This window comes from Pristiophorus japonicus, chromosome 11 (assembly GCF_044704955.1).
Source record: "Pristiophorus japonicus isolate sPriJap1 chromosome 11, sPriJap1.hap1, whole genome shotgun sequence".
NCBI classification, from domain to species: domain Eukaryota; kingdom Metazoa; phylum Chordata; class Chondrichthyes; family Pristiophoridae; genus Pristiophorus; species Pristiophorus japonicus.
In genome coordinates this window covers 168,311,801-168,333,866 of record NC_091987.1, presented here as the reverse complement: position 1 = coordinate 168,333,866, position 22,066 = coordinate 168,311,801, and the positions used below count along the sequence as shown (strand labels likewise).

General features: G+C 48.6%; 1 protein-coding gene across 3 annotated transcripts in view; it reads left to right on the top strand.

Annotated features, from left to right (window-relative positions):
• The first annotated feature begins 254 nt into the window (after positions 1 to 254).
• The window catches only part of LOC139276374 (G protein-activated inward rectifier potassium channel 4-like), a 34,971-nt gene continuing 13,159 nt past the window's right edge, over positions 255 to 22,066 (top strand). Inside the window, exons 1-2 of one of the 3 annotated variants that reach the window (XM_070894261.1) lie at positions 255 to 360; positions 21,050 to 21,224. The gene's annotated coding sequence lies outside the window, so the exon portion shown is untranslated. Of the gene's footprint in view, positions 361 to 20,519; positions 21,225 to 22,066 lie in introns of those variants that run through there. The other 2 variants (XM_070894259.1, XM_070894260.1) reach the window with 2 other exon arrangements.

The following is a 22,066-nucleotide window of genomic DNA, read 5'->3' as shown; positions in this document are numbered from 1 at the left end:
GGGAGAGAGAGAGAAAGAGAAAGAGAGAGAGAGAGATGGAGAGATAGATAGAGAGCGAGAGATAGGGAGAGAGAGAAAGAGAGAGAGAAAGAGATAGAGAGTACAGATGATATTTGAGCAGGAGAACGGGACAGACCCTGAAAGCCCTGTTCCAACTCAGCATTGTTAATTACTAAACTGTGACGGCGGCTGATGCTGTGATCACATGGCTCCCTCTCTCCCATTTATATCTCGCTCGCTGGCTGCTAGGGAGCGGAATCGAGAGTTGCTGCGACAGACATACAGACAGAGGCGGATCGGATCGGATCGGATCTGATCTGTGATGGAGCAGGGACCGAGGCATTGACCCGGGGCTGTGCTGTAAGTCTAACGATGCAGTTTGCAGATAGTTGCGGGCCGGGTTGCAGGAGGGCTGAAGTTTGGGCTGCGAGCACCAGCTTGGCCCTGAGCCAGGGGATGAGGGTCTGGGAGTCAGTGGGTGTGGGTCAAAGAGCCCGGGGATGGGGGTCTGGTGGTCAGGGTCAGAGTGCCCGGGGGCTGGGGGAGAGTGGGTCAGAGAGCCCGGGATCTGGCATGGGGAATGGGGGTCTGGGGGTCTGGATCAGAGAGCCCTGAGTCTGGATCAGAGAGCCCTGGGGATGGAGGTCTGCGGCACAGTGGGTCAAAGAGCCCTGGGTCTGGGGGGTCTGGATCAGAGAGCCCTGGGTCTGGGGCATAGTGGGTTAGAGAGCCCTGGGTCTGGGGGTCTGGATCAGAGAGCCCTGGGGATGGGGGTCTGGGACACTGTGGGTCAGAGAGTGTGAGTCAGAGAGCCCGGGGTCTGGGGATGGGGGTCTGGATCAGAGAGCCCTCGGTCTGGGGGTCTGGATCAGAGATCCCTGAGGATGGGGGTCTGGGGCACAGTGGGTCAGAGAGCCCTGGGGGTGTGGGTCAGAGAGCCCGGGGTCTGAGGATGGGGGTCTGGGGCAGAGAGCCCGGGGTCTGAGGATGGGGGTCTGGGGCACAGTGGGTCAGAGAGCCCTGGGGGTGTGGGTCAGAGAGCCCGGGGTCTGAGGATGGGGGTCTGGGGCAGAGAGCCCGGGGTCTGAGGATGGGGGTCTGGGGCAGAGAGCCCGGGGTCTGGGGGTCTGGGGCAGAGAGCCCGGGGTCTGAGGATGGGAGTCTGGGGGTCAGGGTCAGAGAGCCCTGGGGTTGAGGGTCTGGGGGACAGTGGATGGGGGTCTGGGGGTCAGTGAGTCAGAGAGCCCGGGGTCTGGGGACGGGGTCTGGACTCGCCTGCAACCACCTACTGTGCAGTTTTGGACGAGAAGGGTTTGAAGTGGGATGACTTGCACTGCCAGTGGAGGTGCTGCTTGGAGAGGGCGCTGGGTCAATCCTGCGCCAGGACAGAGCCCGGAGGGAGGGCTGGAGGCTGCATCTCCCCCTCCCCCATTGCTGGCGGGCGGCTGATTCAGTGAGCGCTGACAGAGTTTCCTGGTGGGGGTTTGACCAGGGAGATTTTATTTTAAACGCGAAGTCTGGTCGGTTACACACGCTGAGACTGAGCAGAGGGGAGTGCTCTGAATCCGGATTACAGGGGAAAAACACCCGCCCTGTGGGCTCACACCAGGCAGACTCCAGTTATACCGCATCTGGTGCCAGCTGAGGTGTGAAAGGGGCTCCCCCGGATCACCTGTGGCAGCAGGAGTTGGACCCGATTGCCCAGCCGCGCGCTCTCTCTCTCTCTCTCTCTTCCCTCCCGGGTCAGCAGCTGAAATGAGTTTTGTGAAAGTCCGGAGATGTCGGCCTGGCTGTCGCCGAAGTGCCAGCAGGTGAGATTATGAGGACAGAGGCACCACAACATCTCTCCTTTCTCAGTGAGGTTCGGCTCCGGCTGTGGCCAGGCCTGCTGTGCAATTTGTGGCTTTCTCTGTCGGTTGATCTGTCACTGACTTGCCTCCTGAGTTGGGAGCTGTTCAGTGGGGCGAGTGGAACTGAGCTATGGGTCGCAGGGGGCGCTGTCTGTCCAGGTAACAGCTCAACTGGTGCCAAGTGTGTGAAACACAGGCCACCACACACACACAGCAGAAAGATTTGCATTTGTATAGCGCCTTTCACGACCACAGACGCCTCAAAGCACTTTACAGCCAATGAAGTACTCTTTGGAGTGCAGTCACTGTTGTAGTGTAGGAAATGCAGCAGCCAATTTGCACACAGCAAGCTCCCACAAACAGCAATGTGAAATGACCAGATAATTTTTTAAATGTTGATTGTGGGATAAATATTGGCCAGGGCACGGGATAACTCCCCCGCTCTTCTGCAAAATAGTTCCATGGGATCTTTTACATCCACATGAGAGCAGATGGGACTCGGTTGAATGTCTCATCCAAAACACACAGCTCCGACAGTGCAGGGCTCCCTCAGAGGGAGCTCACTCACTTAGTCACATCAGTTTTTTAAATCTCATTTGCACTTTTCTCTGTCAGTTACCCATTTACTTTACCTCTGAACTTGAATGTTCTATTTTTAATTGTGGTTAATATTATAATTAGTAAATTTTGATAGTGCATAGGGAGAAACGGTTTCCTGTGGCAGCAAGGTCGGTAACCAGAGGACACAAATTGAAGATAATTGGTCAAAAAAAAAGCCAACGCACTGCCTGAAAGACCGGTGGAAGCAGATTCAACAGTAACTCGCAAAAGAAAATGGCATAAATATTTGAAAAGGAAAAATGTGCAGGGCTCTGGGGAAAGAGTAGATGGGATAAATGGACAGCTCTTTCAAAGAACTGGCACAGGTATAATGGGCCAAATGGCCTCCTTCTGGATATGCTTCTAATAATAAGTAATTGCGTGTTCATGAACTAGAATACTATTGTCCAATATGACAGTGTATTCTAATAACTTAACCCAACCCGCTAAAAGGAAAGAACAAACTAAATGCTAATGAGACTCCGTGGATGAATAAAGCCATAAGGAACAATTGATGGTAAGGAAAGAGGCATCCATTAAATACATAGCAGGGAGATTGAGATGACATTTTGGTGGGAAGAATAGGGAGGTCACTTACTACTGGGAGGGTGCGAGTCTGGGTGGGGTAGAGGAACAAAAGGGATCTCGGAGTACAAATACACAAGTCACTAAAAGTTGCGACACAGGTTAGCAAGGCCATTAAAAAAAGTCAAACTGAGCACTAGGGTTTATTTCTAGAGGGATAGAATTGAAACATTGGGAAGTAATGCTCGACCTGTATCGAATCTTGGTTAAATCACACTTGGAGTACTGATTACCATATTATAAAAAAGATAGAGGTACTGGAGAGGGTGCAGAGAGGATTTAAAGGGATGACAGCAGAAATGCGAGGGTACACATATCAGGAAAGGATGAACAGGCTATCTCTTTTCTCTTGAAAAAAGGTCGAGGGGTGACCTATTAGAGGTCTTTAAAATTATGAAAGGTTTTTATAATGGATAGAGAGAGAATGTTTCCACTTGTGGGGAAGAGCATAATTAGAGGCCATCAATATAAGATAGTCACCAAGAAATCCAATCGGGAATTCAGAGTGGTAAGAATGTGGAACTCGCTACCACAGGGAATGGTTGAAGCGAATATTATAAATGCATTTAAGGGGCGGCTAGACAAGCATACGAGGGAGAAGGGAATCGAGTTATGCCGATAGATTTAGATGAGGAAAGATGGGAGGAGGCTCGAGTGGAGCATAAATGCTGGCATGGACTGGCCTGTTACTGTGCCGTATATCTTGTGTAATCCTATTGTGACACGTGTTTGAACTCCGCTTGTCTTGTAGTTGGATGATTTATTTGTTTTTGGCACTTTTCCTTTCTCCTGACTCTCTCTGGAGTATGGGTTCCACACACCACTGACTCTCTCTGGGGTACAGTTCCACACGCACTGACTCTCACTGGGGTACGGGTTCCTCAGACACTGACTCTCACTGGGGTATGGGTTCCACATATACTGACCCTCACTGGGGTACAGTTCCACATATACTGACTCTCTCTGGGGTACGGGTTCTCACTGGGAATAGCTCATATAAATTAGAAATTGTTAGTCGAAGAAAGACCAGGGTCTACCTACTTTGCCTTTGGCTATCCTGGCATGCGCATGATGCAACGACAATGGAGTTGTTGACGAATCACAGCAATCGACCTCTATCAATGAGTCTACCAGAGACCCAGCCATGAGGTGAGGTAAACTTGCAGTGATGGAGAGCTTGGAAACCAGCTCCCCTCCAGCACACTACACCTCCCACATATCGTAACCCATGAAATCGCAGTGTTTGATTCTCTCCATCTGGCCCTGCCCTGATGCAATCTTCACTCCTGAGCCTGGCCGACAGATTTACCCCCCTCCGCACCCCCCGCCCAACCCCATCACTCCCGGGTACCTGTAAACTGCCCAAACCCCTTGACTAAGACTCCACCTGGAAAATCACTCCTGCATATTAATTGTTGCAGATATTATAGGTGATCTTTCAACTGGAGTCCTCAATTAAGAGGGGGCGAAATTGACCCTTTTTCAGAGGCCCGTTGGTACCCCTACCTGCGCTAGCGAGGCACAAGACGCTTTTTGCTGGGGGTGGGGGGGGAGGGCGCGGGGCGCCGCCGCGCCACCCCCCCCCAATCAGCTCCCAGGAAATTGCACAGGAGTTTGCGGAGACGCTACCATGGGTAGAGCCCTGGGCCGCTGCTCAACTGCTGATGACGTCATCACCGTGCGCAGCGACCCCTCAGCGCCATGCGCAAACCCCTTACCATGTGGGAAATTGCCGAGCTGCTGGAGTGAGCAGATGTCGCAGGGTCGCGCAGCTGGCCAACCTTCACTCACTAGGCGCAAGGTAAAGGGGTGGTCGACAGCCATTGTGCAGCCTGCCACTCCCTTTTGGGTGCCGGGCTGCAGACCCGGTCCCACGCTGCCCTGGTGGCCCAGTGGAGGCCATCAGAGGCCATGCAAAATGCACAGCGGCCCTCCCCTTTAAGCGAAGGCGAGGGGCGTTGAAGTGCGTCAGTGCCACACGGAGCATCCGTGTAGCGCTGCACTACTCGCCCTGTTAGTGCCGCTGGACCTGCTCCTAAAGGAAGTGGAGTGCGCGAGATTGCACTCCACTTCTTTTGAGGGGCGGTGAGCACAATTCAGCCGCCAGGGCAGGACATCTGCGCCGGGCGCAGGAAGCCCTAACTCAGAAGTTTACCACCCCCAATGGTGGTGCAGGGCAATTTCGCCCCAAGACTCAGCTCCCTGGCTCCATCTCTAACTCCTTTTCCAGTTCTCCAAAGCCATGATCTCTCCCACTCTCGGCGGCCTCCTGCACTGTGGGTCTTGGCCACGTTGCCTCGGTTTCTCAATTCACTGACCAGTAGAATTCTGAGCTTTGACTGACAGCGTGCGGCCTCGCTCACTGTCCTGTGTCCCAGGAAATGGTGAGCGGTCAGTGGGTGAGAGTCCCACCACCAACACACATTGAAATTCAGCCCAGATTGGAAACCAGCTGAATCCCCCACGAGTTAAAGTATAGCCTGTAGCTGTCCGGAGGTCCAGTCATCCCTGTGACAATACCGTTATTTATAGTGCTTGGGTAAAACCAGGCTGGTTCAAAATGATATTAGTGTTATTAAATTGATTTATTGTGTCATCTTTCCATTGAAACAGCTACCATTTCATTGTGCACTTGCTGATCCTCAGTGTCCTAATAATTAGAAACTCTCTCCTCATATTCACAGAAATGTCTCCCAACTAGTCACTTGCAGAGCTGCTGTGTAAAATGAAATTTCCTTCTCCCAATCAGAGAACTATAATATTAACTGAGATAGAATTGGTGTGAAAGGTATAGAGGGAGCAGAAATCTTAAAATACATTCAGAACTTTTTTAGCCAGTACGTAGCAAGTCCAACAAGGGAGGGGGTGGTTCTGGACTTAGTTTTAGGGAATGAAGCTGGGCAGGTAGAAGGGGTCTCAATGAGAGAACATTTTGGTGCTAGTGATCATAATTCAGTTAGATGCAGGGTAGTGATGGGAAAGGACAAAGATAGACCAGGAATAAAAGTTCTCAATTGGGGAAGAGCCAATTTTACTAAGCTGAACATAGAAAACATAGAAAATAGGTGCAGGAGTAGGCCATTCAGCCCTTCGAGCCTGCACCGCCATTCAATGAGTTCATGGCTGAACATGCAACTTCAGTACCCCATTCCTGCTTTCTCGCCATACCCCTTGATCCTCCTAGTAGCAAGGACTACATCTAACTCCTTTTTGAATATATTTAGTGAATTGGCCTCAACAACTTTCTATGGTAGAGAATTCCACAGGTTCACCACTCTCTGGGTGAAGAAGTTTCTCCTCATCTCGGTCCTAAATGGCTTACCCCTTATCCTTAGACTGTGACCCCTGGTTCTGGACTTCCCCACCATTGGGAACATTCTTCCTGCATCTAACCTGTCTAAACCCGTCAGAATTTTAAACGTTTCTGAGATCCCCTCTCATTCATCTGAACTCCAGTGAATACAAGCCCAGTTGATCCAGTCTTTCTTGATATGTCAGTCCTGCCATCCCGGGAATCAGTCTGGTGAACCTTCGCTGCACTCCCTAAATAGCAAGAATTTCCTTCCTCAAGTTAGGAGACCAAAACTCTACACAATACTCCAGGTGTGGCCACACCAAGGCCCTGTACAACTGTAGCAACACCTCCCTGTCCCTGTACTCAAATCCCCTCGCTATGAAGGCCAACATGCCATTTGCTTTATTAACTGCCTGCTGTACCTGCATGCCAACCTTCAATGACTGATGTACCATGACACCCAGGTCTCGTTGCACCTCCCCTTTTCCTAATCTGTCACCATTCAGATAATAGTCTGTCTCTCTGTTTTTACCACCAAAATGGATAACCTCACATTTATCCACATTATACTTCATCTGCCATGCATTTGCCCACTCACCTAACCTATCCAAGTCACTCTGCAGCCTCAGAGCATCCTCCTCGCAGCTCACACTGCCACCCAACTTAGCGTCATCCGCAAATTTGGAGATACTATATTTAATCCCCTCGTCCAAATCATTAATGTACAATGTAAACAGCTGGGGCCCCAGCACAGAACCTTGCTGTACCCCACAAGTCACTGCCTGCCATTCTGAAAAGTACCCATTTACTCCTACTCTTTGCTTCCTGTCTGACAACCAGTTCTCAATCCATGTTAGCATACTACCCCCAATCCCATGTGCTTTAACTTTGCCCATTAATCTCTTGTGTGGGACCTTGTCGAAAGCCTTCTGAAAGTCCAAATATACCACATCAACTGGTTCTCCCTTGTCCACTCTACTGGAAACATCCTCAAAAAATTCCAGAAGATTTGTCAAGCATGATTTCCCTTTCACAAATCCATGCTGACTTGGACCTATCATGTTACCTCTTTCCAAATGCGCTGCTATGACATCCTTAATAATTGATTCCATCATTTTACCCACTACTGATGTCAGGCTGACTGGTCTATAATTCCCTGTTTTCTCTCTCCCTCCTTTTTAAAGAGTGGGGTTACATTGGCTACCCTCCACTCGATAGGAACTGATCCAGAGTCTATGGAATGTTGGAAAATGACTGTCAATGCATCTGCTATTTCCAAGACCTCCTCCTTCAGTACATCAGGCACTGGGGATTTATCGGTCTTCAATCCCATCAATTTCCCCAACACAATTTCCCGACTAATAAGGATTTCTCTCAGTTCCTCCTTCTTACTAGACCCTCTGACCCCTTTTATATCCGGAAGGTTGTTTGTGTCCTCCTTAGTGAATACCGAACCAAAGTACTTGTTCAATTGGTCTGCCATTTCTGTGTTCCCCGTTATGACTTCCCCTGATTCTGACTGCAGGGGACCTACGTTTGTCTTTACTAACCTTTTCTCTTTACATATCTATAGAAACTTTTGCAGTCCGTCTTAATGTTCCCTGCAAGCTTCCTCTCATACTCTATTTTCCCTGCCCTAATCAAACCCTTTGTCCTCCTCTGCTGAGTTCTAAATTTCTCCCAGTCCCCAGGTTCACTGCTATTTCTGGCCAATTTGTATGCCACTTCCTTGGCTTTAATACTATCCCTGATTTCCCTTGATAGCCACGGTTGAGCCACCTTCCCTTTTTTATTTTTACGCCAGACAGGAATGTACAATTGTTGTAGTTCATCCATGCGGTCTCTAAATGTCTGCCATTGCCCATCCACAGTCAACCCCTTAAATATCATTCGCCAATCTATCCTAGCCAATTCACGCCTCGTACCTTCAAAGTTACCCTTCTTTAAGTTCTGGACCATGGTCTCTGAATTTACTGTTTCATTCTCCATCCTAATGCAGAATTCCACCATATTATGGTCACTCTTCCCCAAGGGGCCTCGCACAACGAGATTGCTCATTAATCCCCTCTCATTACATAACACCCAGTCTAAGATGGCCTTCCCCCTAGTTGGTTCCTCGACATATTGGTCTAGAAAACCATCCATTATGCACTCCAGGAAATCCTCCTCCACCGTATTGCTTCCAGTTTGGTTAGCCCAATCTATATGCATATTAAAGTCACCCATGATAACTGCTGCACCTTTATTGCATGCACCCCTAATTTCCTGTTTGATGCCCTCCCCAACATCACTACTGCTGTTTGGGGGTCTGTACACAACTCCCACCAATGTTTTTTACCCTTTGGTGTTCTGCAGCTCTACCCATATAGATTCCACATCATCCAAGCTAATGTCCTTCCTAACGATTGCATTAATCTCCTCTTTAACCAGCAATGCTACCCCACCTCCTTTTCCTTTTATTCTATCCTTCCTGAATGTTGAATACCCATGGATGTTGAGTTCCCAGCCCTGATCATCCTGGAGCCACATCCCCATAATCCCAATCACATCATATCCATTAACATCTATTTGCACAGTTAATTCATCCACCTTATTATGGATACTCCTTGCATTAAGACACAAAGCCTTCAGGCTTGTTTTTTTAACACCCTTTGTCCTTTTAGAATTATGATGTAGTGTGGCCCTTTTTGTTTCTTGCCTTTGTTTACTCAGCCTTCCACTATTGCTTTTTACTTTTCTACCATCTGTTTCTGACTCCATATTACTTCGCCCTATCTCGCTGCATAGGTTCCCATCCCCCTGCCATATTAGTTTAAACACTCCCGAATTGCATTAGCAAATGTTACCCCCAGGACATCAGTTCCAGTCCTGCCCAAGTGCAGACCATCCCTTTTGTACAGGTCCCACTTCCCCCAGAACTGGTTCCAATGTCCCAGGAATTTGAATTCCCTCCCTCTTGCCCCACTGCTCAAGCCACGTATTTATTCTAACTATCCTGCTCCCTCTACTCTGATTAGCACGTGGCACTGGTAGCAATCCAGAAATTACTACCTTTGAGGTCCTACTTTTTTAATTTAACTCCTAGCTCCCTAAAATCAGCTTGTAGGACCTCTTCCCGCTTCTTACCTATATCGTTGGTACCTACATGTACCACGACAACTGGCTGTTCACCCTCCCTCTCCAGAATGCTCTGCAGCCGCTCCGAGACATCCTTGACCCTTGCACCAGGGAGGCAACATGCCATCCTGGAGTCTCTGTTGCGGCCACAGAAACTCCTATCTATTCCCCTTACAATAGAGTCCACTATCACTATAGCTCTCCCACTCTTTTTCCCACCCTTCTGTGCAGCAGAGCCAGCCACGGTGCCATGAACTTGGCTGCTGCTGCCCTCCCCTGATGAGTCATCCTCCTCAACAGTACCCAAAACGGTATATCTGTTTTGCAGGTGGATGACCGCAGGGGACCCCTGCACTACCTTCCTTGCACTGCTCTTCCTGCTGGTCTTCCATTCCCTAGCTGGATGTGGACCCTTCACCTGCGTTAAGACCAACTTGTGATTTAGCCAAAGTGGACTGTAAAATTGAAGGTATATCAGTGTCAGAGCAGTGGGAGGCATTCAAGGATACGAGCTTGAGGGTTCAGAGCAAGTATGTTCCCTTAAAGAAAAAGGGAGGGACTAACAAATCTACAGCCCCCTGGATGTCAAGGGACATACAAGGTCGGATAAAGGAAAAAAAATGAAGCTTATGACAGATCAATACTGCAGAAACTCTAGAGTATAGAAAATGCAGGGATGAAATTTAAAAAGGAAATTAGGAAAGCAGAGAGAGCATGAACAAATATTGGCAAGTAATATCCAGGAAAACCCAAGATGTTTTTTTATAAATACATTAAGAGCAAGAGGATAACTAAAGAAAGAGTAGGGCTTACTAGAGACCATAAAGGTAATCTGTGTGGAGGTGGAAGACGTGGGTATGGTTCTTAATGAATATTTTGCATCTGTTTTCACAAAAGAGAGAGACGATGCAGACATTGCAATCAGAGAAGGAGGAATGTGAAATATTAGATGAAATAAACATAGTGAGAAAGGAAATATTAAGGGATTTAGCATCTTTAAAAGTGGATAAATCCCCATGCTCGGATGAAATGTATCCAGGCTGTTAACAGAAGCCAGAGAGGAAATAGCAGAGACTCTGACCATCATTTTTCAATCCTCTCTGACTACAGGTGTGGTGCTGGAGGACTTCTAAAGTTGTACCGTTGTTTAAAAAGGGATAGACCAAGTCATTACAGGCCAGTCAGCATAACCTTGGTAGTGGGAAAATTATTGGAAAAATTCTGAGGGACAGGATAAATCTTCATTTCGAAAGACACTGATTAATCAAGGACAGTCAGAATGGCTTTGTTAAGGAAAGTCGTGTCTGACTAACTTGATTGCATTTTTGAGGTAACGAGGAGGATCGACGAGGGTGGTGTAGTGTATATGGATTTTAGCAAAGCTTTTGATAAGGTCCCACATGGCAGACTGATCATGAAGGTAAAAGCCCATGGGATACAGGGCAAAGTGGCAAGTTGGATCCAAAATAAGCTCTGAGGCAGGAAGCAAAGGGTAATGGCTGCTAGGTGTTTTTGTGACTGGAAGGATGTTTTCAGTGGGGTTCCACAGGGCTCAGTACTGGGTCCCTTGCTTTTTGTGGTGTATATATCAATGGTTTAGACTTGAATGTAGGGGGTATGATTAAGAAGTTTGCAGATGATCCAAAAATTGGCTGTGGTTGATAATGAAGAAGAAAGCTGTAGACCTCAGGAAGATATCAATGAACTGGTCAGGTGGGCAGAATAGTGGCAAATGGAATTCAATCTGGAGAAGTGTAAGGTAATGCATTTGGGGAGGGTTAACAAAGCAAGGGATTACACAATAAATGATAGGACACTGAGAAGTGTAGAGGAACAGAGGGACCTTGGAGTGCAGGCCCACAGAATCCTGAAGGGTTTACAAGCTTTTTTTTTCCCATAAGGTGGTTAAGAAGGCATAAGGGATAGTTGCCTTTATTAGCCGAGGCATAGAATATAAGAACAGGGAGGTTATGCTTGAAATGTATAAAACAGTAGTTAGGCCACAGCTAGAGTACTGCATGCAGTTCTGGTCACCACATTACAGGAAAGATGTGATTCCACTAGGGAGGGTACTGTAGATTTACGAGGATGTTGCCGGGACTGGATAATTTTAGCTGTGAGGAAAGATCGATAGGCTGGGGTTGTTTTCTTTGAAACAGAGACCTGATTGAATTGTATAAAATTGAGGGACCTGGATAGAAAGGACCTATTTCCCTTAGCAGAGGGGTCAGCAACCAGGGGGTATATATTTAAAGTAATTGGTAGGAGGTTGGGAGGGGATTTGAGGAGACATTTTTTACCCAGAGGGTGGTAGGGAGTCTGGAACTCACTGCCTGAAAGGGTGGTAGAGGCAGAAACCCTCATAGCATTTAAAAAGTGCATGGATGTGCACTTGTAGTGCCGTAACCTACAGGGCTACGGACCGAGAGCTGGAAAGTGGGATTAGGCTGGATGGCTCTTTGTCGGCCGGCGCGGACACGATAGGCCGAAATGGCCTCCTTCCATGCTGTAAATTTCTATGATTTATTATTTTGACTGGCAGGTCAGCCTTGTTTAGAAAGAGCTGTCGATCATTGGGGGGGGGGCGGGGAAACAGAATATAGAATCAAAAAGATTGATCCTTTGGATTCTTTCAAATGAGGTGCTGTGTTGGTTTTTAACTGTATTGATGCAGCGACGGTCGATTGTTGAGTGTGCTTGTGATGAAAGCTGCTCTGGGAGCTGGATTGCAGCTCATTTTGTTTAAAACCCCTGAATCTTGGAACATCTAACATTTTGATTTGTCGAAAAAGAAGCCAGAAAAAGAAAAAGAAGTTAATTATTAATGAGCGGCTTCTGCGGGACACTGATGTGGAATTGCTGTGTGGTTGGGAGAATTGCAATGCATTGTTGCAGGCAATTGGGATTTACTGCAGAACCGCTGAGTGAATAATCAGCTATTGATTGACGCGGTGTGGCGTATTGCGACCTGACCCACAGAGCCATGCTGGATTGAGTATCCTGCTGAGAAGATTAGCTTGGAGCTGAACGTTGAGTTTCAGGCATGCCAGCCACGATTTAATGAGCACAAGCTGGCACAACCCCGGCGACACTCTCAGCACAAAGGTCTGCTTTGTCATATTATACCCAAATATACCCCACATTCTCACTGCAGGGGAAGAAACGTAAACGACATGACACTGCTTGTAGAAATAACTGAAGGGGACGGTGAGTGCTGGAGGCGTGAGATTTATTTTCGAGTGGGGTCCTGGAGTATGGGAACATACGATAATGGGAACAAATATCTCGAGCTCCACCATTCACGAAGATCACGGCTGATCTGTACCTCCACTCCATTTACTTGCAACAGCTTCGTATCTCTTGATACACAAAGTTCCAATTGTCCCCCAGAAACCACAGCCTTTTGGAGGAGAGAATTCAATACTACCCTTTGTGTGGGGAAAGTCCTTCCTGACTTCACTCCTGAACAGCCTAGCTCTCATTTTTAAGATTATGTTCACCTCTGTATCTACCCAATCAGATCCTTTAAACACCCCAATTAAATCCCCCCCCCCTTAAATCTTCTATACCCCAAGAGTATATAAGCCACATTTATGTAGCATGTCCTCATTTAACCCTTTCAGCCCCGGTATCATTCTGGTCAATCTGCACTGCATCCCCTCCAAGGCCGATATATCCTTCTTGCGATGCAGTGCCCAGGACTGAACAGTGTCCAGATGGGGCCTGACCCCTTTGTATTCCACCCATACCATTAGCATTTGAATTATATTTTGTATCTGTCCACGAACTTTGAGTGATTTCTGTACATTGACCCCTAAATCTCTCTGCTCATCCAGTTCTGTGCTTCTCCCCATTTACAAAATACTCTGATCTTGTGACTCTCTTCCCCAGGCTCCATCTGTTGTAGTTTGTCGCATTTAGTTCATCTCTCAATGTTTCTCTGCAAATTCCTGATCCCATTGGCGCTATTTACTCTCGCTCCGAACTTAGTGTCATCTGAATACTTGGATGTGCAACTCTCTCCCTTTAGCCAAGCCATTAATAAATCTGGTGAAAAGTTGCGCCCAGGAAAGATCACTCTACCTCCAAACGTGTGTGCCATTATTTTTCTTAAGTCTCTTATGAGGAACTTCATAATATCCATATCATCTACATGGACTTCCGCCCGCGCGCTCCCACTCTTTTGCCCCCCCACCCCCCCAACGCGAGCGCGCGCTTCCGCTCTTATGGCCCCCTCGCGAGAGCGCGCTCCCGATCTTTCGCCACCCCCCGCGCTCCCACGCGCTCCCACTCTTTCGCCCCCCTGCTCTATCGCACTCCCCACCCCCAGGCGCTCGCACGCTTCTGCTCCGACCCCAATGCTGATACATGCTGTTCCGCCCCCTGGGCCCCGACCCTCGCCCACCCCGCCACCCCCCCCCGCCCAAAGCCCCGACCTCTGCCCACCCGACCTGCGGCAGTTGGCGAGAGGTGGGAGCAGCGTCGGAGTGGCCTATAAAAGGCCCAGCGGGAGCTCGAGAGTCAGTGGCAGTTGGCGAGAGGTGGGAGCAGCGTCGGAGCGGCCTATAAAAGGCCCAGCGGGAGCTCGAGAGTCAACGGCAGTTGGTGAGAGGCGGGAGCAGTGTCGGAGCGGCCTATAAAAGGCCCAGGGGGAGCTCGAGAGTCAGCGGCAGTTGGTGAGAGGCGGGAGCAGTGTCGGAGCGGCCTATAAAAGGCGTACCGGTGCAGCTACAGCGGGAGAGAAAGCAAAAAAGAAGTAGAAAGGAATCAAAAGGTGACGTCACAGCCAATGGGGTAAGTGATTGGCTGGTGATTGGTGAGTAGCTTTTCTTTTTATTTTTATATCAGTAAGTAAACTGTAGCATTGTTATTGCCAACTTAAGGGTATCTAAGGGTTAAGGCATGGCAGGAGAGATCGGTCACGTGATATGCTCCTCCTGTGCCATGTGGGAACTCAGGGATGCTTCCGGTGTCCCTGACGACTACATGTGTAAGAAGTGTATCCGCCTCCATCTCCTGATGGACCGCGTTGCGGAATTGGAGCTGAGGGTGGATTCCCCCTGCTCCCCGGTGGTCCAGCGATGGCCCCATTTCCCACCCGCAGAGTCGGCAGCTTGACCCTCCCCTTTAATGGAAGTGGGGGGGTCCTGTCTACCCACCAGCACTACGCATCCCACCGCGTAGTGCTGGAAACTTCGCATCCCTTTGCGCCCTGACAGGAACTGGAGCGCGAGATTTTGCACTGCAATTCCTGTCTGACGGTAAGCGCGGTATAGGTTGCGGGGCAGGACTGCCACGCCTGGCGCAGGAACTCTCTCCTCACGACTTTTACTGCCCCAAAATGAGATGCTACCGAATTTTGCCCCGTTTTAGTGTGGAATTGACTTAAACTCTGACAGCTATGTCAGGAGTAACAAAACCGCTTCAGTCACAGAAAATATTCCAGCTGATTCCTGTTGCATTTTGTTATAGTAATTTGTAGGTTTGTCTGAAAAACAAGTGATGAAGGAGAGGAGAGGTCAAGCTGCTCCATTCAAATACAAACATTTTGCATGATGTCAGGACCTGCTTTAGTGATGCTCCTTTTTGTATTTGTTATTTAAATTCACGAAGTCCCAGGTCATCATGTTAAAGGTATTTTTCAGCCTAAACAAATGGTAAACTTCGTAGAAAGTGGCTGACTGCTCTGTAACCCCTCTGAACAAGCGTGAAAGAGCTGATTGTCTGAGAATATAGATGTCTCATTTCACATGCACTGTCAGTGAATTCCCTTTGGATCAATGTACATCCTTGACTCATAAATCAGTGCTGAATTGTTGTCACATCAAGTATGCCCTTTTTGAATGATGAGAGTCCAGGGTTGCAGGGAAGTGGAGTTGAGGTCTGGATCAGATCAGCCATGATCTTATAGACTGGAGGTGCAGGCTCGAGGGGCCAAATGGCCTCCTCTTGCTCCTATTTCTTATGTGCTTATGTTCTGTACTCTTGGGAAAAACCAGCATAACAGTAAATATATGTTTGCCTGATCTGCTGTGGCTCAGGGTCTCTGGCGAATTTTCTGGAAGCATGGAGAAGGTGAAAAGGACCATTGGCGCCACATCGGGTGTAGTAACGTGTCTCAAACTGGCCGAGGTCAGGGACATCTCCAACAGGTGACTGAACTCATCAGCCAATGGGGATGCAGTGCTGATGAGGGACCCTCTCCTGGTCTGGTTGAGTCACAACAACTCCCATTTTGAGACGGAGGGTCCTGATGCTGCATTGCCCCATGGGACAAGTAGCTGCTCTAGGAATACATGTACATTGCAAGGAAACCGACCATTAAGCCCAACCAGTCCATTACACGTGAGCCAACCATCCCAATCACATCCACCCACCCTTCCCATATCCCTTCAGCACCTCTCCTTCACCCACCTATTGAATGGGTGGAGAGACGAGAGAAACTGCAATTTGTTTTCCTTCCAGCAGCTTTTCCTTTTTAAAATCATTGTGTTTTGATAGAGTAGATGGGAAGAAACTGTTTCCAGTGGCAGAAGAGTCATTGACCAGAGGACACACATTTAAGTTAATTGCCAAAGGAGCCAGAGGTGAGATGAGGGGAATTTTTTTAAGCAGCAAGTTGTGATCTGGAATACACTGCGTCAAAGGATGGTGGAATTTAATAGTAACTTTCCAAAGGTAATTGGATAATTGATTGGGAGAAAATTGCAGGACGATGAGAAATGAGTAGGGAGTGGGGCTAATTGAAAGAGTTATTCAAAGAGCAGGCAAGATGGGCCGAATGGTCAACTTCTGGGCTGTAAGATCCCATGATTCTTACCCTAGATGTTGACATAGTTTCTGCCTCCAGCACTAACCCTGGAAGTGAATCCCATAGCCTCACAGCTCTCTGAAGAAGATCTGCCTGCTCACTGTTCTAAATCTCACATTTAATCTAGACCCATGATGGAGTGTGATGGAATACTCTCCACTTGCCTTGCTGAGTGCAGCTCCAACAACACTCAAGAAGCTCGACACCATCCAGGACAAAGTAGCCCACTTGATTGGCACCCCATCCACCACCTTAAATATTCACTCCCTGCACCAACTTGCCAAGGCTTCTTCGGCAGCACCTCCCAAATCCACGACCACTCCCACCTAGAAGGACAAGGACAACAAGCGCATGGGAACATCACCACCTCTGCGTTCCCCTCCAAGTCACACACCATCCTGACTTTGAAATATATCGGCGTTCCATCATCGTCACTGAGTCACAATCCTGGAACTCCCTCCCTAATAGCGCTGTGGGGAGTATCTTCACCGTAATATGTGAGACTAATATTGAAAGGCAAGTTATGATTGGGTTCATTGGTAATGCAGGCAGGTGATTCGCTCCCAGATATCCTGACCAGAAAGGGGTTGACTGGGTAGCCTCCTTATTCTTACTCCTTCTGCTTCTTCCTATGGTTCTTCCTCATCCCTCTGCAACCAGCTTGTCCCCTTTGCTGCCTCTGCTCCATGTCCTGCTGCAGCCCCCAGTACTGGGAGCAAGTGGTGTTCTTGCACGCTTTCTTTTAAGAAAAGCCTTGCAAATGTCCAGCAGCATTCCCTGCACACTAATAACAACTTAAATATATTGCACCAAGCCACTACTCCGATGCACTGTCAAGAAGTCGGCACAGAAGCAAATATGTAAAATAGTTGAAAGTTGTGGGTGTCCATTTAAGAAGCACTGCTCGGAGGTCTATTATACTGCCTCTCTGCAGTGCATGCTGTGGAGGGTGCATTAAAAGAAGTGGCAACGTCCAAAATACCAGATTGTGTAACAGTGCAACAGATGTCTGCGCTCTTCTAATTCTGCCCTCTTGAGCATCCCAGCTTATAATCGCTCAACCATTGGTGGCCGTGCCTTCTGTTGCCTAGGCTCCAACTCTGGAACCTCTGGCCTAAACCTCTCCGACTCTCTACCTCTCTTTCCTGCTTCAAGACGCCCCTTAATTCTGGACATTCCCCTGGAAAGTACTTCACATGAATGGGTTGCCGAGACCCCCACTAAATACTTTCCTACAACCTCTCCATCCCGTGCACTCTGATGATCTCCATCCTGTTCCTCCTTAATTACGTCCGACTCCAGCACTAAGCACAGCTGCTGATGGCAACAATGTATTAGCTGTAGAATTTAGCCCGCTCTACTATGAATCTAGACAACTCAAGCAGCTCCTTGTGCTGCTATCAAACCTGCTTTCGTCTTGGCAGACACCGAAATTGTGCATTACTAACTGGGGAATTTGCCTAATTCCTTAATTGATGTTGTACAAGGAAGGAACATGTTACAAAACCCTCTCGCCCACTTTACCACCAAAGGCTGTGCCTGTAACAGGGAAGTGAAGTAGAAGCTGTTCATCTGTTTGCAAAGCACGACCATCTGAGGCACTTTCTAGGCTGTAATAATCAGCTCAATTAACCAACGCTCCAGTAAAGCGACTGACGTGGTTATCATGCGATGTGTACTTGACACAAAGAGTCGAAGATGACCAGAGGTTGCCGATAGATTGGGGAGCTCACTGGTGGTGGGAGTGGAACATTGTCGTCATCTTTCCCTACCTTGGAGTGCACGAGGCAGCCTGTTTCCTGCAATGCTTTTACATCCAGCAGATCGGCCCTGGGTTGTCTCCATAACCAAGTCCATTTTTATATGGACAGGCCATTAACCTGACTCCCAGGTCCTTGTTGGATGCAGTGGAGTCCCATCAGGCACTAGTACCCCCACTGGATGTCAACAGAGGCCGTAACTCTGGTCTCGCTCACCAGCACTGCCTGCAGTGAGGCTCCAACCCATGAACTCCTGACTCCGAGGCGTTGATACTACCACTGAGCCAAGGCACACAGACAATTAAAGGCATGTGTCTGAGTAAGTGGACAAGAATTCTTACAGCCTTGCAGAAAGGCTCCGAAGGTATCTCAGCCTGTCGACGATCCTTACTGTTATATATGCAGACTATAGATAGACTCTGTGTAGTCACTGTATAGTTGCATAAGATGAAGACTTGTTTATCTGATGTACTATTAATAAGGTTTACACTGTGTATATACTATTCTGGCACCACTAGAGGGTGCAACTGGTGGAGACCGGGGTTTCCTGCCCTGGTGGCAGGGGCTGTATAAAAGGGCAGCCACCATGTGGCTGCCTCACTCTGGAGTTACAAATAAAGGACCAAGGTCACTACAGTTTGAGTACAACACATTGCCTCGTGGAGTCATTCATAAGTACATTACAGACATAATACTTACCAAAACTCAAGGCGGAGACGGCTACGAAAAGCAAAGTGAAAGGAAACCCAGGGTGCTGCTCGAGTGTTGCGGGGACACAGTGTAGCAGCTCCGCACTCCATGTGTGGTCGGTGCTGAACGAAGTGGCTGAGGAGGGCTGGCCTCTGAGCCATAGCATGCCATCCTCATGGGTTCACCGTGCAGGACCCAGAGATGGAGGCTGCTCGAAGGCAAAGCTGCCCAGTACTGAGGCTCGCTGTGCCAAACCTTTGTTGCTTGGTAACAACCGGTGTCCCAGCCGAAGATGGAGTCTTTGGGGGTGAAATTGCCCTGCGCCCTGATTGGGAGCGGTAACCATCTGGGGGCGGGACTTTCCATGCCCAGCACAGAAGTCCCAACCCCACTGCGGAATTGCCCTTATCACCCCTCGAAGGAAGCGGATCGCAATCTCGCACGCTCCATTTCATAAAAACATAAATAGCAGCAGGAGTCGGCCATTTGGCCCCTCGAGCCTGCTGCGCCATTCAATAAGATCATGGCTGATCTAATCTTGGCCTCCACTCCCCTTCCCTGCCTGCTCCCCAGAACCTTTGACTCCCTGATCCTTCAAATATCTGTATCTCCACCTTAAATATATTCAATGACCCAGCCTCCACAGCTCTCTGGGGCAGAGAATTCCAAAGATTCACGACCCTCTGAGAAGAAATTCCTCCTCATCTCCATTTTAAATGGATGACCCCTTATTCTGAAACTATGCCTCCTAGTTCTAGATTCCCCCACGAGGGGAAATATCCTCTCTGCGTCTACCCTGTCAAGCCCCCTCAGAATCTTATACCTTTCAAAAATATCACCTTTCATTCTTCCAAACTCCAATGAGTATAGGCTCAATCTTTCTTCATAAGTCAACCCCTTCATCTCGGGAATCAACCTTGTGAACCTTCTCCTGAATTGCCTCCAATGCAAGTATATCCCTCCTTAAATAAGACACACCAGAATGGTCTCACAAATGCCCTGTGCTGTTGTAGCAGGACTTCTCTGCTTTTATAATCCATCCTCCTTGCAATAAAGGCCAATGTTTAATTTGCTTTCCTAATTACTTGCTGTGTTGCATGCTAACTTTTTCTGTTTTGTGTACAAGGACCCCCAGGTCTCTTTCTCCCCCAGCATTTTGTAATCGCTCCCCATTTAAATAATAATTTTGCTTTTTCATTTTCCTTTGGGGGCGGTTCCCAGGCTGCAAAGAAAAGCACTGGATGAATGCTCCACGTAGCACTGACATGCTTCAATGCCTCTCCCCTTCGCTTAAAGGGGGAGGGCCATTGTGCATTCCACAAGGTCTCTGATGGCCTCCACTAGCCCACCAGGGCAGCATGGATTTGGCCTTCAGCCGGACACCCAAAACGTAGTGCCAGACTGTAAGATGGTGACCCGGATCGCTCCAGTGCCACCATCGTAGAGCTGACCCGAGAGTCGGCAGTCAAAAAAAGATGGTGGCCCGGGGCGTTGGCGCCCTCCCCTTTAAGCAGCGCCCCGAGCGCGATCGTCTGCCAGCTTCACGACCCGAGGAGCTGGCATTGACATCCGCTCGCGGCCCCCGGGGCAACTTCCCCTGCGGGGCGGCAAGGGGTTGGTGAGGGGTTGCCGCGCATGGCGATTACATCGGCGGTTGAACGGTGGCTCGGGGCACTAACCGCGGGCAATTTCCTGGGAAGCGGTAGCGTCCCCTCCCCCAGGAGGAAAAAGTCTCTTCCGTCCCATTAACGCCCCCCCCCCCCCCCCCGGAGGTGCTAACAGGGCTACAAACAGGGGCAATTTCATCCCTTGTCCAGTGAGGATCGGGGGAACAGGGGTTTTGTGTCGATAAAAAGGTCAAATGATGACTAAATTGCTCATTGAAAGATGAAAGAAAGAAGCTGCACTGATGTGGTGCCTCACTAACTCTCGGGACATCCCAGGGAGCTTCACAGATAATCAATCACAGTCACTGTTATGCAGGCAAACTGTGCAATGGGACATCTGAATGATCTTGATTCTGGTGCTGTACAGCACCTTTTAATCATCTCCATGTCAGCAGGCTGGTGACGGAGTATATAGTCAGAGGACAGAACTTTGTTCAGCGAATCTACCTTGTTCATGTTTACCTCAACTCCTTTCATTTAAATAAGTTGCTTCAGAATGAGCGGTTCTATAAAGGCACACGAGCGGACTCGTGCCGCTCTATCAGTAAACTGGCTGGCAGATTGGGAATTATAGTAACCGCAGTCAGCAGGAAAACAACTGCATTTGATTGCAGTGTTTCACCTTGACCGAGCACTGTTGTGATTGAGGCGCAATGTGTGTTTTACTCCTGCAGCTATCCGCTGTGATGAAGCCATGTAATTAGGCCTGCCAGCAACCAGTTGTAATTCAAAAAATCCATCACCTCAACTAGCCAACTCGACCAGGAGAGAAGCCAGACTGACACAAGCAAATCACTGCGGATGCTGGAATCTAAACTGAAAACAGAAAGTGCTGGAAGCACTCAACAGGTCAGGCAGCATCTGTGGAGAGAGAAACAGAGTTAATGTTTCGGGTCTGTGACCCTTCGTCAGAACTGGAAAAAAATTACAGATGTAACTGATTCTTAAGGCAGTGAAAGGGGGGAGGGGAGGAAAGAACAAAAGGGAAGGTCTGTGATAGGGTGGGAGGCAGGAGGGATTAGAGAGACAAAAGGGATGATGGGCAACAAAATGAGTGTTCAGGATAGAAGCCAGACAGACACTCTGTCCCGGGGACAAAGCCAGGCAGACACTCTGTCCCAGGGAGGGACGTGTGGTCCACGCCAGCATCAGGAGTGGACAGAGCTCCATGTCCATAGTTGAATAGCCTGTTGGCAATCACCAAATCCGCTCAAAAATTAATAATGGCCAATTGGACCATGTACCCAGGGCAACTGGTGCCGATGGTGCGATACAAGGAAGCACCATCGGGAAAAGGATTGAGCTGTTTGTGAGTAAAAGTAAAGGATCTCCCTGTTGGTCAAACCCCCCCTCCCTCATTTGCAGCTGGATAAACCAATGTCGGGCACGCACCAGTCAGTGTGAATAGTGTAGAGATTCTCAGGAGGCTGCAACAAATTGTATTTATATCGCGCCAAGCCCCTCCCTCCCCAACAATCCCCCCCCCCCCTTCCCATGACCCTAATACTGAAGTTATGTTGTCGGATTTATTGTACTCCTGCAGATTCCGTGTAAGCAAAGTGCACAACTGTACGATCTCACAGCTGAAATATTCTCTCTATTTCAGGTGGTAAGATTGGATTGAGATCCACATTTGATAGTAATACATCCCAATGCGCATGGTGTTCTTAGACAAAACAAGACCGGGGTCC